Here is a 17,146-nt window from a genome sequence, read left to right as displayed (position 1 = left end):
AGATGATAAGCCATATGCTATGCCTGTGACAGCAAAGACAATTGTTCTAAGGATCCACCACTTTAAAAAATAAAAATAATTCTTAAAATAATTACATCAGCATATGAACTCTGGAAAATTTCTTCTACCATAATAAGGTCAGATGGACATTTCCTGTCTCACATTTCTAGTACACGTTGTCTTTTAGACAATAATAGTGAGAAACAATAGTTTGGCATGAGTTCAATGCATACTAAGAAATGCCTGGCTCTGCATATGGCTAGCCAGTTTTCCCAATACCATGTATTAAATAGGGAATCCTTTCCCCATTGCTTGTTTTTGTCAGGTTTGTCAAAGATCAGATGGTTGTAGATGTGTGGCATTATTTCTGAGGCCTCTGTTCTGTTCCATTGGTCTATATATCTGTTTTGGTACCAGTACCATGCTGTTTTGGTTACTGTAGGCTTGTAGTATAGTTTGAAGTCAGGTAGTGTGATGCCTCCAGATTTGGTCTTTTTGCTTAGGATTGTCTTGGCTATATAGGCTCTTTTTTGGTCCCATATGAGATTTAAAGTAGTTTTTTTCTAATTCTGTGAAGAAGGTCAATGGTAGCTTGATGGGAATAGCATTGATCTATAAATTACTTTGGGCACTCTGGCCATTTTCACTACGTTGATTCTTCCTATCTATGAGCATGGAATGTTTTTCCAATTATTTGTGTCCTTTTTTAATTCTTTGAGCAGTGGTTTGCAGTTCTCCTTGAAAAGGTCCTTCACATCCGTTGTAAGTTGTAGTCCTAGATATTTTATTCTCTTTGTAGCAATTGTGAATGGGAGTTCACTCATGATTTGTCTCTCTCTTTGTCTGTTATTGGTGTATAGGAATGTTTGTGATTGTTGCACATTGATTTTGTATCCTGAGACTTTGCTGAAGTTGCTTATCAGCTTAAGGAGATTTTGGGCTGAGGCGATGGGGTTTTGTATATATACATGTCATCTGCAAACAGAGACAATTTAAATTCCTCTCTTCCTATTTGGATACCCTTTATTTCTTTCTCTTGCCTGATTGCCCTGGCCAGAACTTCCAATACTATGTTGAATAGGAGTGGTGAGAGATGGCATCCTTGTCTTGTGCCAGTTTTCAAAGGGAATGCTTCCAGCTTTTGCCCATTTAATATGATATTGGCTGTGGGTTTGTCATAAATAGCTCTTATTAGTTTGAGATACATTCCATCAAAACCTAGTTTATTGAGAGTTTTCAGCATGAAGGGGTGTTGAATTTTCTTGAAGGCCTTTTCTGCATGTATTGAGATAATCATGTGTTTTTTTTTTCATTCGTTCTGTTTATGTGATGGATTACATTTATTGATTTGCACATGTTGAACCAGCCTTGCATCCCAGGGATGAAGCCCAGTTGATCATGGTGGATAAGCTTTTGGATGTGCTGCTGGATTCCGTTTGCCAGTATTTTATTGAGGATTTTCACACAGATGTTCATCAGGGATATTGGCTTGAAGTTTTCTTTTTTGTTATTGTGGTTGTGTCTCTGGCAGGTTTTGATATAAAGATGATATTGGCCTCATAAAATGAGTTAGGGAGGAGTCCCTCTTTCTCTATCATTTGGAATAATTTCAAAAGAAATTGTACCAGCTCCTCTTTTTACCTCTGGTAGAATTTGGCCGTGAATCCTTCTGGTCCTGGGCTTTTTTTTTTTTTTTTGGTTGGTAGGCTATTAATTACTGCCTCAATTTCAGAACTTGTTATTGGTCTATTCAGGGATTTGACTTCTTACTGGAAACTGGACCCCTTCCTTACAACTTATACAAAAATTAACTCAAGATGGATTAAAGACTTAAGCGTAAGACCTAATATCATAAAAAACCCTTGAAGAAAACCTAGGCAATACTATTCAGGACAAAGGCATGGGCAAAGGCTTCATGACTAAAACACCAAAAGCAATGGCAACAAAAGCCAAAATTGACAAATGGGATCTATTTAAGCTAAAGAGCTTCTGCACAGCAAAAGAAACTATCATCAGAGTGAACAAGCAACCTATAGAATGGGAGAAAATTTTGGCAATCTATCTATCTGACAATGGCTATTATCCAGAATCTACAAGGAACTTAAACACATTTACAAGAAAAAAACCAAACAACCCTATCAAAAAGTGGGCAGAGGACATGAACAGACACTTCTCAAAAGAAAACATTTATGTGACCAACAAACATATGAAAAAAAGCTCATTATCACTGGTCATTAGAGAAATGCAAATCAAAATCTCAATGAGATACCATCTCATGCCAGTTACAATGGCGATCATTACAAAGTCAGGAAAGTATGTGGAGAAATAGGAACATCTTTACACTGTTGATGGGAGTGTAAATTAGTTAAACTATTGTGAAAGACAGTGTAGCAATTCCTCAAGGACCTAGAACCAGAAATACCTTTTGACCCAGCAATTCCATTACTTGGTCCAAACCAAAAGGATTATAAACCATTCTACTATAAAGACACATGCACATGTATGTTTATTGCACCACTATGCACAATAGCAAAGACTTGGAACCAACCCAAATGTCCAACAATGATAGACTGGATTAAGAAAATGTGGCACGTATACACCATCTAATACTATGCAGTAATAAAGACATGAGTTCATGTCCTTTGCAGGGACATGGATGAAGCTGGAAGCCATCATTCTCAGCAAACTAACAGGAGAACAGAAAACCAAACACTTCATAGTCTCACTCATAAGTGGGTGTTGAACAATGAGAATACAGGGACACAGGGAGGGGAACATCACACACCAGGGTCTGTTGGGGGTTGGGGGGGTAGGGGAGGGATAGCATTAGGAGAAATACCTAATGTAGATGACAGGTTGATGGGTGCAGCAAACCACCATGGCACGTGTATACCTATGTAACAAACCTGCACGTTCTGCACATGTATCCCAGAACTTAAAGTATGATAATAATAAGAAGAAGAAGAAGGAGAAGAAGAAGGAGGAGGAGGAGGATGAGGAGGAGGAGGAGAAGGAGAAGGAGAAGAGGAAGAGGAAGAGGAAGAGGAATAAGAGGAAGAGGAAGGAGAGGAAGGAGAAGGAGAATAAGAAAGAAGAAGAAGAAGAACAAGAACAAGAACAAGAAGAAGAACAAGAAGGAGGAGGAGGAGGAGAAGAAGAAGAAGAAGAAGAAGAAGAAGAAGAAGAAGAAGAAGAAGAAGAAGAAGAAGAAGAAGAAGAAGAAGAAGAAGAAGAAGAAAAAGGAGAAGGAGAAATGCATGGCTCTTGATCACTGGGATGAGTTAGCCTCGAATGGCAAAGATCTCAATGACGACAAAAAGACAAAGATAGTGTCTGGGGACTGGTGGCACTGAAGAATAAGAATAAGAATAAGAGGAAGAAGAAGAAGAAGAAGGAGAAGGAGGAGAAGAAGGAGAAGAAGGAGAAGAAGAAGTAAGAAGAAGAAGAAGAAGAAGAAGAAGAAGAAGAAGAAGAAGAAGAAGAAGAAGAAGAAGAAGAAGAAGAAGAAGAAGAAGAAAAAGAAATGCATGGCTCTTGATCACTGGGATGAGTTAGCCTCAAATGGCAAAGATCTGAATGACGACAAAAGGACAAAGATAGTGTCTGGGGACTGGTGGCCCTGAAGAATAAGATTCAAGAAGTGGACATATCTCTAACATCAATCTTCAATGTCTCTTGATCATTGAAAAGCTCTTGTGTTTAGTATTTACATTTACACAGATGGCATTTATGCTTGTATATGAATAGCTTGGTATTTTTGCTTGTTGGTTTCCGAAGCAAACTGTGATAAAGAAAAATAATGAGTTGGCAGTTCCTCTTAGATTGTTAACTAGGACTAGCCATTACTTTCACTATTGTGCCTCCTCTCCTGCCCTGAACAATCAGTTCAGACAAGTATCAGGGCTGCCTTGCTCCTTACCAGACTTTGCAATCTGTTGGCAATCTTTATCCTATCCCTGGACCTCCCAGCTACTTTGAACACCCTGAGACAGGTCCACCTGGTACTGTGTCCCTCATAAATTTGTTCATCTCTCATCTTCTCTGATGCTAGGTTGGAACCCTCATTATAGGAAGCTGCCATCAAAACAACCTGTACTGGTGTAAGAATATTTGTGTCAGTCATTTCCAGCACCATATCTCATCTCTAATCCTTGGCCATTCAGTTAGGGAAAACATATGGAGAAAGCATTCTGAAATAAGGTAACAGATGCAGTGGGGCTGTTAGCATTGGAACAAGCATTTCAGAGAGTCTAGGGACAGTCTTAGAAGGAGACAAATCTGGATGAGAAGTTGCAAAGCAAAAAGAATGACAACAGGGTAAAGGGATAGGAGAGAGGATAACTGTCTTTCATTCAGTGCCAGTGAATTATTACAAAGAATGAGAGAATTGAAAGTTATCCTTGCCCAATCCTTCACATTTGCTCTCTATAACCAATCAATCACCAAGTCCTCCTTATTTTTTACACCCTTGGAGTAAAAAATACCTACTGGATTTTGTTTTTCCCCCAAATAATAAGGCTTTGTTTACTTAAAAATTATATAAATAGTGCATAGTGTCTATTTTAAAATTCCAAAATGATATGGAAAAATACAGAGAAAAAGGGAAAGCTCTCTCCAATTCTACCATCCAGAAATAAGCGTGTTTTAATATTTTATTGAAAGTCTTCTCGGTATCCCTATATATGCAGATACATGTTTTGCACACACACACACACACACACACACACACACAGAATTTTACATAAAGTTGGCATGTTATACTTGAAGTTTGATAACCAGTTTTTACTTAATAATAGGTCACAGGCATTGTGATGCACAATTTTCTGTTTCAATATTATAGATGTATGCAATAATTTTTAATTACCTAATATTCCAATAAGGGGATCTATAATAATTTATTAACAAACCTTTCTTTGAAAGGATTATTTTCTCAATTTTCATTGTTATTAACAGTTCCAAGATGAATACTTTGTACATATATCTGCGCTATATTCTGTGACTATCTTTACTAATATGATAATGAAGATTGTATTTTTATTTCCAGTATTTTTTTTATCTTTGGTCAGGTTTTAACATTTTGGAGGCCATGTTTATTCTTTGATAAATTGCTGAGTTCATTTTTATATTAGAATGCTTTTCTCTTATTGTTAAGAGCTCTTAATGTATTCAGGATGCCAACCTTTCCCTTCTTTCGTATCATTCATATCTCATAAGTGTTTTTTACAGTTTGTCCCTTACTTTTTAAACTTAATTTTATGATGTTTTGAAGAAGCAAAACCTTTAGTGTTTACATAGTCAAATTTATCAATAATTCTTTTTTGGTTTAGCTCTACTGATTTAATCTCCAAACATTCCTACTATCACCAACCTAGATCAGATCCTCTATCATCTTTTACCCAGATACTATAACAGTCTGGATTGGTCTCCCTGCTCCCAGTCTCTGTCTTTTGGAATCTGCACTCCATCCAGCTGTCAGAATGTCCTATTTAAAATGAAAATCTGGCCAGGTCATTCTTCTACCTGACTGTTCAGTGCTGTGTGTTCCAAGTTGGATATTCATACAGCCAATGCTATATAAGGTGGCTCTTCATAAAAATGAAAACTAAAATAAAAACTAATTTAACTAATAGAACTAATAAAAACTATTTTTAAATTCCAAAATGATATGGAAAAATGCAGAGAAAAAGGAAAAGTCATCTCCAATTCTACCATCAGAAATAAACATGTTTTAATATTTTATTGAAAGTCTGCTAGATATCTCTATATATGCAGATACATGATTTGCACACACCTGCAAAGAATTTCTCTCACAAAGAATGGAAAATATTCCTGGAGCATTAATTATTTGTAAAGATTTTTGAAGAAAGAAAGTACATTATTTTATTTTAAGAAAAACACACGTATATGGAGCAGGATGCATGATCCCTATGAATTTGCAAAATACACTGGAAGACTTCAAAGAAATATTCGTATTTAGGTGAGCAAGTTCAAAAGGCAATGGACATGGAGAACAAAGTTTTAAACCCTTGACATGTGCAACAGAAAGTGCCTTGCATTCGGAAATATCCATTGCCTTCTCCTCTTGATCACATAGGATTTCCAGCATCCCTTGAAGTTAGGTGTGACCATGTGATTGAACTCTCACCCATAGAATATGGGAGAAATTAATGTGATCATATAATTTATTGTCCAAAGCGAGACACTGTTAAGAGTGAAAGAGGGCACTATTAATTGTTGTGCTGAGAATTCAGGCATAAACTGAGCCATATGATCACCATGGGTAGAACTGATGTGTGCCACTCCAGGGTGGACTCAGGCCTACCTCCTCCTTGTCTTCTCCAGGATGTAGGCAGATGCAGGAAGTCTAGCAGAAGACTCAATACTCTAGGTAGAGCCACAGTCTGGAAGGCTTGTGCTAAACTGTCAGGGAGTGTGAACTCCATTTCTGTTATTTCCAACCATTGTTCATTACAGCATCTTCACCGGACTGATTTTCCACAGTGTGGCCGCTCCCTACATCTCCAGCCTCTCCTTTCATAAGTCTTGAGCTTGAACTTAAGCTCTAGCAAACTGAATGCTCAAACATTTTTAAATGCCCATTTATATGTCAGTTTTTCTTATTAGTCAAGGAGCTCCTTGATGGTAAAAGCTTAATTATCTTCACAGCACTTACTACCTGGCATATAATAGACTTCATAAATATCTGTTGAATGAAGAAATGTCTAGCCAAATGAGGATTAAATCTTTCAATAGAGGTTATTTCATGCCTGGAACTAAAAATAGCAGAACTATCCACCTAATGGAAGATACTATATCTGCAGACAAATATTCAGATTCAAGATTTTAGAAAAATGAGCTACACATTTTAGTAGTCCTAAAATATGAATGCAAAAATATTCTTCCTCTTTGCCTTCAGTGTTTCTTTATTTTCACCTCCTTCCCACCCCATGTACAAGCACACACACATTCACTCATTTCCTAGGGGAATATTTGACTTAATTAACAATAGAAGAATAAGTTAGAAAATAAAGAATGAAGATTTTAAGTTCAGATCCTAATGCTGGCCAATAATCCTAACATGAGGTGCTCTGGCTCAGCAGCAGGATTTCCCTCTCCTCCCTCCCAGAGTGATTAAGAGTGTATGTATAATTGACAACGATGCACACTAGTGCATGTTATCAACTCAAGAAAGGGGCTTTGTCGCCTGATTTCCATTAACCTTAACAGTAGTTAAGCTGCACACACAAAGCATAATGTCCTCATGCTTTAAAAAAGGAGGGGCTTTCATCACCTAGATTATGAAATATTGATTAATTCATATATGCTCAGACATCCATCTAAAAATGGAATCATTCAACATGTCATCCTTCTCCCTCATCCACATATAAAAACGTAATGGCAATTCTGAGAAGAAATAAAGGAGTAATGAGAGGGTGGGAATGAGGAAGAAGGATAAGAGCAGAGAAAGAAACAGGCTGCAAATAAAACATGTCAAACTATGCCTACAGACAGACATGCCACATCCACACACAATCACATACACACAGCAACCACTCTAGTAATTAATACAGCTTTGCTTTCATGCCAGATATTAAGGACACATTAATTAGAGAGAAACCTCATTCATCCATTTTTCAGTTCATTAATTATGCATCAATGCCAAATTTTTATCGGCCTGCTATAAGACAATCTGTTCCAACAAAGATCTGATGCTACACATTACACAACAGTTATGGGGCTTTCCTGCCTCTTTGGATGGTACTTGGGATCTACTCAATTCCTATGTGATGTGTATTTGTGTCCCCTACTAAGTATTCTGTGATTATGGAATGTCCTTTAAGCTGACTACAATTGTTTCTTAGCTAATATTTCATTCATCTCTGTCACAGGCACATTAAGAATCCTATTCAGCTAGAAAAAAATCAATGCAATATTGTGAATGTACTTAATCCCACTGAATTATATACTTAAAGATGGTTAAAATGGTAAAATTTTATATGATGTGTATTTACCACAATAAAGAAAGAAACAAGAAAAAAAATTTAAAGCAAATGAGCATGTCTATAAACTTTTAGAAAAGTGAAATTATATGGGGACTATGAAAGTGAAAAAAGAGTCTGAAAGTTCTCGAACAGTCTCAGACCTCAGAATGTATTTCATTTTATGCAGAGAGAATATTATAAGATGAACTTCAGAGCCCACACAGCCTCCAATGGGCTGCCTGCAAAGGGATTTGGGGAAAGGAAGGATGCATGCTTATGAATGGCCTCATCAATAAATATTAACTGAGCATTCAGAAGATTCTTAGCACTGTACTAGTTAATTTGGAGCTACCTATATTTAATTACATCTGTTCCCTACCATACTATTCATTATGTCCCTGGCTTATTTCTTTATCACTGCCTTGATGTCACATCTCCCTCTGACCCAAGTACAAATAAAGGTGAAAAAATTCACCAGAGTTTGAGTAGTAAGCATATAAAAGTTTCTTTTTCATTGAATAAGTTTCACCTTCAGATACATGAAGTGCCTCATACTTAATACTTACTACATAATAATACTTACTACAGTGTCACACTCTCAGTGGGTACACAGCAAATGTCAACTGACTCAGTGACCTTTTCACAACCCTTTGTATCAAGAGAGTCAGTATTAAATGTCATCAAATCCTATTTCACAGTGAAAGTTGACTGAACGTGCAGTTTCGAGGGGAATTTTTAACTCAATACCACGTGTCTAAAATTACTTCAGCAGTGCTGTGTAGCATTGATTTGGGGCAAACTTCTGATCAATAAATTGAAACCTTTCAAAATGAAATCTGAAGTCAAGAAAGAAAAATAGAAAAAGATACAATAAAGCTTTTGTTAAATATTTTATTCTTTGTCTAATTTTTCACTATGTAAATACTGCTAATAGATATTTTTATAAAAATAAAAATAAACCATTAATACCCCAAAGAAAGCTGCGTACCTCGTTAAATCTGATTTGTCGCTTTCCCTTAAGCTTTCTTATTGTAAGTATTTCATTTTATCTAGATTTATTTAGTGAACAAGCTGAGTTATTTAAATTCTGTCCTTCATTGTTTCTCCAGTTGTGTTCATATTTATCCAATTCCCCGTCTCTAGTGAGGGCTTGTCTGGGATTAGTTCAGCCTGAAAGAGGCCAAGAAAGAAAATAGGAGTGTCTCTTGCCCCATACTATATAATGTGCGGAACAAGAGGGAAAGCATCAAAGGTTACCTGAAGGAAGCACTGCTGAGGTAAGAACATCTCAGGGTTCAAATGCTCATCTAAACAAGGGGGACCTAGGTGGTTAATGAGATCCTTGCTCATTAACTGGGAAACCATGTGGCTAGAGAATAAAATGCAGGTCCAAACGGCTGGGCCACATTTTTGCATGTGACTTAGCATCATGTTCTATGAGCAGACCCAGTTTATCTAATGAGGAGATCAACAAGATTGGGACAGATCATGTTCAAACATCCTCAACATGGGGCTACTAACATTTGCATAACATTTTAAAGTTTTACATATAGCACTTCAATGGAACATCGAGTTAACCCTAAGAGGTTGCTATTGATAGTAATCCATATTTAATAGATGAGGATAGGGCAGAGGAATGTGATGCCACTGTAGGACAGCATCTGGGGCTTGGCTTCCACTCATCTAGTTACTGAGAAGCACCCATGGCTCTGTCTCAGGGCAGGGTCCCCTCTCCAGTTAGAGGAGCCAGTCTGTGAATGTGTTGCTTGCTAACCATCTGCCAACTGGCGCTACTCAGAGAAGAAGCAGTGAAACGAACTGCATTCAGGCTGAGAGGAGCACGGGGCCTGGGAGGTCTTGGTGAAACTTTTAAGATCTGTTTCTCATTTAAGAGGTTCTAGAAGAAAGGCAGTAGGAAGTAGTAGCCAAGTGTGAGACTTCACGAAGTTGTGCACTGATAGATCTCCAAACTTATTATTTTAAGACAGAGTCTCACTCTGTCATCCAGGCTGGAGTGCAGTGGCACAATCTCTGCTCACTGCAACCTCTGCCTCCCAGGTTCAAGAGATTCTCCTGCCTCAGCCTCCCAAGTAGCTGAGACTACAGGCACCTGCCACCACACCCGGCTAATTTTTTGTATTTTTAGTAGAGACGGGGTTTCACCATGTTAGCCAGGATGGTGGTGATCTCCTGACCTCGTGATCCACCCGCCTTGGCCTCCCAAAGTGCTGGGATTACAGGCATGAGCCACCATGCCCGGCCTCCAAATTATTTTTTAATAAAAGATTGCTGAGTGACTTTGGATATATAGCTCAGAAGCAATTCAAAGAGTTTAAGTAAATTTTTATCTCCAAAATAAACACACAAAAAAAGCCTTTCTTCAGTGCCATCTACTTATGTATATGGGTAAGACTTCTCAGGACATGCATGTATAAAAATAAAAAGTAGGGACTGTATCAATGCCGATATTATCTCATTCCAGCAATAAGCAATAACTATTCATGAATAAATACACAAACTGATTGTCAAGCAAAACAAGCCCTAAAACAACAGAAAATAAAAGAAGCAGAATTTTAAAACATGATAAAGCCCAATTACCTGCACATTTATCTCATTAACGGATGTGTTTCTAGTAAAATTACATTTACTTCTTAAGTAAACGTTTACTTCTTAAGTAAACGTTTACTTACATTAACTCTTTTTGTCAATGCTTAAAATCATTTGGATCAATTATATACTGCTAATAATTACAATGTGAGCCCTCTAGCAGTTTGGGTGTTATGATTACAGGGAAGTAAATTTACACAAATTTTTATTTATATAAATATTTTTGTTGAAATGAAACATAGGGTCATCAATTTGTTCAAGCATAAACATATATTGGAACAAAATTCCTTGGCAAAGTGGAATGGAAACATCAGTTTAAGGGAAAAAATGATGTAAACGTCTATTAAAGAAACCTTAATAATGTGTATAGTGTGTTTTTAAATGGATAGCAGGGATATTGAATTGCCATAATATTTAGATTACATTAGTTATTACTTAAAAAGTGATGTAACAGTTATATTTTTAAGGAGAATATTTACGACACCAGGGAAATCACATCCTCTGTGACTATTTGAACTTACAAGAAAAGTTTTCAGCTGTTAACAATGTGCAAGGGGGACACACCAAATTTTTCAAAATTCTATTAGGCTGTATGTGAGCAGGAGAAATTAAAGCCCGCTATGCTACAGGAACACGTCACTATCTCTAGTATTTTCACAAGAAATGCATACATTTCTGAAAGTATCTCCAAAACCTACTGAAGAAAGCAGAAGACAATACCTTGAGAGCACAAAATCATGGCAATTCATCCCCAAAGTGAATATGACCAACCTAAAAATTCGTATCTCAGCTAAAATCTCCACAGTTGTCTGTTGGATTCTTCTGCTACTACATCTTAAAACCCACTGGTCAGCTCACCATGCATATCATTCAAAAGATAAGAATGTGGGAAGTTGATGTAAAGTTATCACGCAGTGATAAGCCAGAGTATAACTTATATGACAAAGGAACACACATACATATGATCACATAATCTTTGACCCCAACGTAACTTACCTGGCTGATATGTGGGATTGCATCACAGTTTCCCAGGAGTTGCTCTTAATGACTAGTTAGAAAGTTATTTACCCTGATGGAATGGCATAGGCCTAAATAAAAAAGACTGCCATTGTACACAGGAATGAGACTTCAAACAGGAAATGACAATCTCTCTGTGTGTCTCAATTTATCTTTGGGGAAAATTGACAAAGTTAAAATGGAATTAAACTTTAATGAAAATTCATATAGAAAAAGTATTAAAAACAACTTTGCTGGGGCTATTAGAACATGGAGTTCTGCTACATAAATGCTCGGAAAAAGTTTTACAATTTAAACACATTGGAACTCCCCAGTGTAAAACACTCAAAGCTAAATTATGGGAAAAGTCAATGTTGTATCAGCACCAAACAATCACCCTGCATAAGAATGAAAAGAAGGAAATGTTGTTCTGAATAGCTTGCCAAGGCTAAAGAAAAGTAGAACAGTTGTCGCAGACAAAGTGGTTGTGAGTAATAGCCCAAAAGGATGTATTCTAATTTGTGTTTGCCACCTAAATTATGAAATAGGTCATTATCTTCAAACTTAAGGTCAATAGCACTGGATTAGAGAAAAATAGAGACAGAGGAAGAGAGAGAGAAAGGAAAAAGGACATAACAGGTAATTGTGATAAATGCATTTTAGTTTTTAGACTTTTCTCAGTCAATATATCTTATAATCCATTATGGGTACACAAATGCTATGTTTTTCCTTTCCAATATTTGGTGTGAGATAAAAATTAGAGTAAGTGTAAAAACTAGATCTGGGCACCCCTATAGTAAGAATATTAAATTGTTTCTCTTACATAGCATTCAGTAACCCACTTTAATCTTTGCTTCAACAACTTGATTACTTTCATATTTGTCATCAGTTGGGTACCCAGTGCAAGAATTTTTAAGCAAAATTACTTAATAGTTTAGTATAAAAGCAGTGGTCTCCGACCTTTCTAAGCATAATATTTTTAAGCTTATTATTTTAGAAAATTTTTTTTTAAAAATCCTAAGTTAGAGACTGTAACAAACCTCCATGTATCCATCACCCAGCTTTAAAAATTATCACCTCATGACCCACCTTATTTTATCTGTGCTTTACTTATTCATCCCACTTCAGATTATTCTGAAGCAAATCTAAGATATGAGATGATTTATTTTCGTTCTTAATAGAAAATATTTGAGGGCCCTTCCATATCACATTACGGGGGTTGCATTTTTAATAACAGTCAAAACTCCACGTGAACATGAGGGTTACTGCCCCCTCCTCCCTTCTTTACTATGACTCTGTGCCGCCTTCCCCATCCCAGAGGTATGTAGCCCATGGGTGGGGAATCCCTGGCACGATGAAAGTAGCTGCTAGCATCACTTACCCTTGTGCTTGTTTAATAGCACATAAACATAAACTCACAACACAAACACTACTTCTACTGCTTTATTTCTCAGGAATATATTTGTCATTATAGGTTTAGAAGCAGAGTAGAAAATATAGCATTAGAATTCTCAACAGAACTTTTTCTCTTTATCCACCAGACTGATATTTCTCTACTAAAAATAAATAACACAGGCTACTACTTTCTAAAAGTTGTTGCTCTCCAAAATGTGTTTAGAGAGCTTTATGATGCTGACATTTTTACCTGTGGAAAAAAAATCCAACTCCTGTGGGCTAGAAATCTTTGCACAATACAGCTTGAGAGCTGGCCTGCTTGTTGGCAGTCTCCCCGAGGAGCTAAGGAACAAATGAGCAAAGACTGTGTTCACACACTTGGAAATGACACAGGCCTGAGAAAGCTCCTTGTCTGGCTAAACCCTGTGCACTTCCTTCAGATGAAAAACCAATATTCAATGTTATTAAACCAGGACTTCAGTTACATATAGAATTCACTTTTGTATGAGAAAAGCAACAAAAAAAGACCTGTTTTTTCCATATGACACAGATAGTTTCTTTCGTTTTCTTGGTAAGCGGCACTAAAAAAAATTCTTTCCTGATTTCTGCTCAGTGCACACATACAGCACTGATTAATGCTAATGGGATTCAGACATTTTAAAAAGCATGCACTCAATCTCGGGATTATAAATATCATCCAGAAAGTTTGTGATTGGAATTTATTGGTATGCATTTAATCTAAGTAAATTTTAAGCCCTTAAACTTTTATGTTTAAATGAACAGAATTATCTCCATTAAATCATATTCAGTACTGCTTGTGGCTATATAAAGAGAAAAATTATAGTAGTGCTATGTTTGTACTTTATTAGAGAAAAAGCAATCATCTCTAAATGAAATTATTCTTTTTCTAGTTTCATGGAATATCTTATTTTGTAATTTTAAATTTCCGAAACAAAGTGTCATCATTTGAAGATTCCAGTTTGGGCTTTATTTTTCTAAACATGTCCATTATGGGGCTGAGTAAACAAAATATATAAGATAATGAAATCTTCCTTATATAATACAATGTTTTTCTAAACCACATTTCAAACATGAAATTAGACAATCTAGTTTTCCACCAGGGAAATTATTATCTGCTTTCTATGTACCGTATTAATTAGATTAGGCCCAAATCCTGGTAGTTTGCATAATTGTATTTAATTTGCCAGAAGGGGTCAAATTGTAACATTGGACCTTAACTAAGAGGTAATGCTGTTTAGTCAGAAAAAGTATATCACATTCTAGAAATACTCAAAAACATTTGTAATTTTAGAATAATAAAATGTAGTGTTGTTCTCTTCAGAGGCCCAAATGTTTATATTTGAATAGTAAAAACCCCAGAAATGCACCTGGCTTAATATTTATAATCATGAAATATGGTTAAACATTAGTTAGAAGCTCATTTATTTCATCTCCTTCCAATTTAGTGTCATTTCCTTAAATCTATTTTCTGATCATTTAGCCAATGTGTCATTAAAATATAAAATTTCAGACACTAAACTTTTGCCATTACTTCTTTCTCAGTATAATTCCTTCTCCTGGAGTTGATATGCTTTCTCTCTATTAAGTTACTTTTTTGACTCCTTATCTCCACCTCTCAGAAATAAGATACTCTATTAACTTGCCATATAAAAAATCAACTGAAGAAGAACTTTGGGAACTCATTTACAATGGAGCAAAACGGATCACCAAAATTAGGCAAAAAGGAAAAAGCTTGCTCAACAGGAATCTCAAGATGTTCTAGTAAAACAATTTTCTTCCAGATTTTATTGGACACTGCTTTACTCCTGGGGAAAAAAAGTGCCCAAGCCAACTTTGTGATGTTTGGTATTCAGTGACTTTGGTATTCTACCAGCCACGCTGAAAATCACACCAGTTATAAAGAGCCATGTCCACCCAGGAATTCTGGTTTCAACATGTTTGGCCTAGTTCTGGGTTAGTTCTTGGCCAGCCCAACCCATTTCTGGAGCAGTAACAGCCAAACATACATTATCACAAGAATGACTGGCGGCACTTTTGATAAAATACGAATTTCCAGAGAATCAGCCCAGATTTATTGCATTGGAAACTCAGAGGTAGGAGTTGAGCTGGAGGTGTGGGTGGCGTGAGGCATAGTCAGGAATCAGCATTTTTTAAAAGTCTCCAGATGATTTCTTAAAAACAATCATGTTGAGATATAATTCATATCCCATGTAACTCATCCGTTTAAAGCATACCATTCAATGGTTTTTAGTATATTCCCAGATATGTGTCACCATCAGCACTGTCAATTTTAGAACATTTTTATCACCTCAGAAAGAAATCCCATCCTCTTTAGCTATTACTGCATTGTCCCATTGTCCCCCACCCCGCCCCCCGCCACACCCATCTCTAAGCAACCGTCTTAGTCTCTATAGAGTTCCCTGCTCTGGACCTCTATATCAATGGAGTCATACATTACGTGGTTTTTTTTATTGGCTTCTTTCACTTGGCTTAATGTTCTCAAGGTCCATCCAAGTTGTAGCATGTATTAGCATAGTACTTTATTCCTCTTTATGGCCAAAAAATATTCCATTGTGTGGATATGCCACATTCTGTTTATTCTTCCATCTGTTGAAGGACATTTAGGCACCCAGAGAATTTAGATCATTAGCCATTTTTGGTAACTACTGATAGAACAGGACCAAGTGTTGATCTCAGGGCAGCTCCCGGCTCTCCTCAGAAAGCAGTTTGGGTCCTGCACTGCAGGTGGGAAAGCCAAACATGACTGGCAAGGCGGGACTTGGGACAGAATTCTGGCTTTGCAATTCTTAGTCACATGACCCGGGCAGAATCTTTAATCCTCTTTGCCTCTGTTTGCTCATTTGTAAAATGGGAATAAGAATCTTTATTTCATAAAATTGTTGTGAGGACACATGAGATTATCTGAGTACAGTGTCTAAAATTGCCTGACACACACGTATTGTAAACATGAGAGCTATTATCCTTATTTTTCTTGTTGAATTAAATCAAAACAGACACTTAAATATGGAGTTTTAGAAGCTGGATAGATTATTTCTATCTAGGAAATAAACTATAATAAAGAAAATAAGTCTTTCTAAGTTACAAGAGACCAAAAGGACAGATAAGAAGATGCAATTCCTTCACTTTTTTGACCTAAAGCCAAAGCAATAAGTAAAAGTCCACTTTTTTGAGTAAATAGTAGAGCAGGGGATACTAGAGTCTGGGAAGGTAGGAGAAAGGGAAGAACAGGGAGAGATTTGTTAAAGGACACAAAATTACAGCTAGGAATTAGTCCTAGTGTTCTGTATCACTGTGGGATGACTATAATTAACAAAAATGTATAGTTTCAAATAGCTAGAAGTAGGATATTGAATGATCCCAACACAAAGAAATGATAAATGTTTGAGATGATGGATATGCTAATTACCCTCATCTGATCACTATACATTATATGGATCCAAACATCACTGTGTATTCTCTGAATACCTACAACCGTTGTCAATTTAAAAAAAAATTTAACATTTTTAAAAAAAGAAAAGTCCAGTTTTCATGTTGGAAACAATTCCTTCTAGTTAAGATTACAAAGATACTTTTCTTGTTTTATTGCATTTTCGAAGTCTACGTATTCTGTATACCCTGTGAATCTTTTAAAATTTCTACCCATGTAGATGTACATATGTATCATGCGCACACACACATAATTATAGTTAACACTTATTTAGCCCTTGATATATACCAGGCAATGTGCTTTACGTGCATAACATACTTTTCCCAACAACCTTATATAGTCAAGTAGGGTAATTCAAGCATAGTGAAGTTAAGAACCTTGCTCTGAATCATAAAGCAAGTGAGGAGCAGAACCCAAGCTCTTAATCATGACACTTGTAATAGTTTTTCTTTTACATTTGCAGATAAGATAGCAGAAAAGAAACTGCACGTGATCTACAGAATGATGTTTCTATGGCTTGAAGGAGCTTTTATTGGTCCCTAGTGAAATCCTCTGAACTCATACATGAAAAGATGAAGAACAAGGCACTGAAGTAGCTAGTCCAGTATGTCTAGTTCCAGTCCGCTGTCTTCCAACTTAGTCTCTTATCACCACACTACACTGTCCAGGCACCAAGTTTCCATTTTTGTTTTTAAAG

The sequence above is a fragment of the Symphalangus syndactylus genome, chromosome 12 (genome assembly GCF_028878055.3).
Source record: "Symphalangus syndactylus isolate Jambi chromosome 12, NHGRI_mSymSyn1-v2.1_pri, whole genome shotgun sequence".
Classification (NCBI taxonomy): Eukaryota; Metazoa; Chordata; class Mammalia; order Primates; family Hylobatidae; genus Symphalangus; species Symphalangus syndactylus.
Note: the sequence above shows the minus strand (reverse complement) of the source record.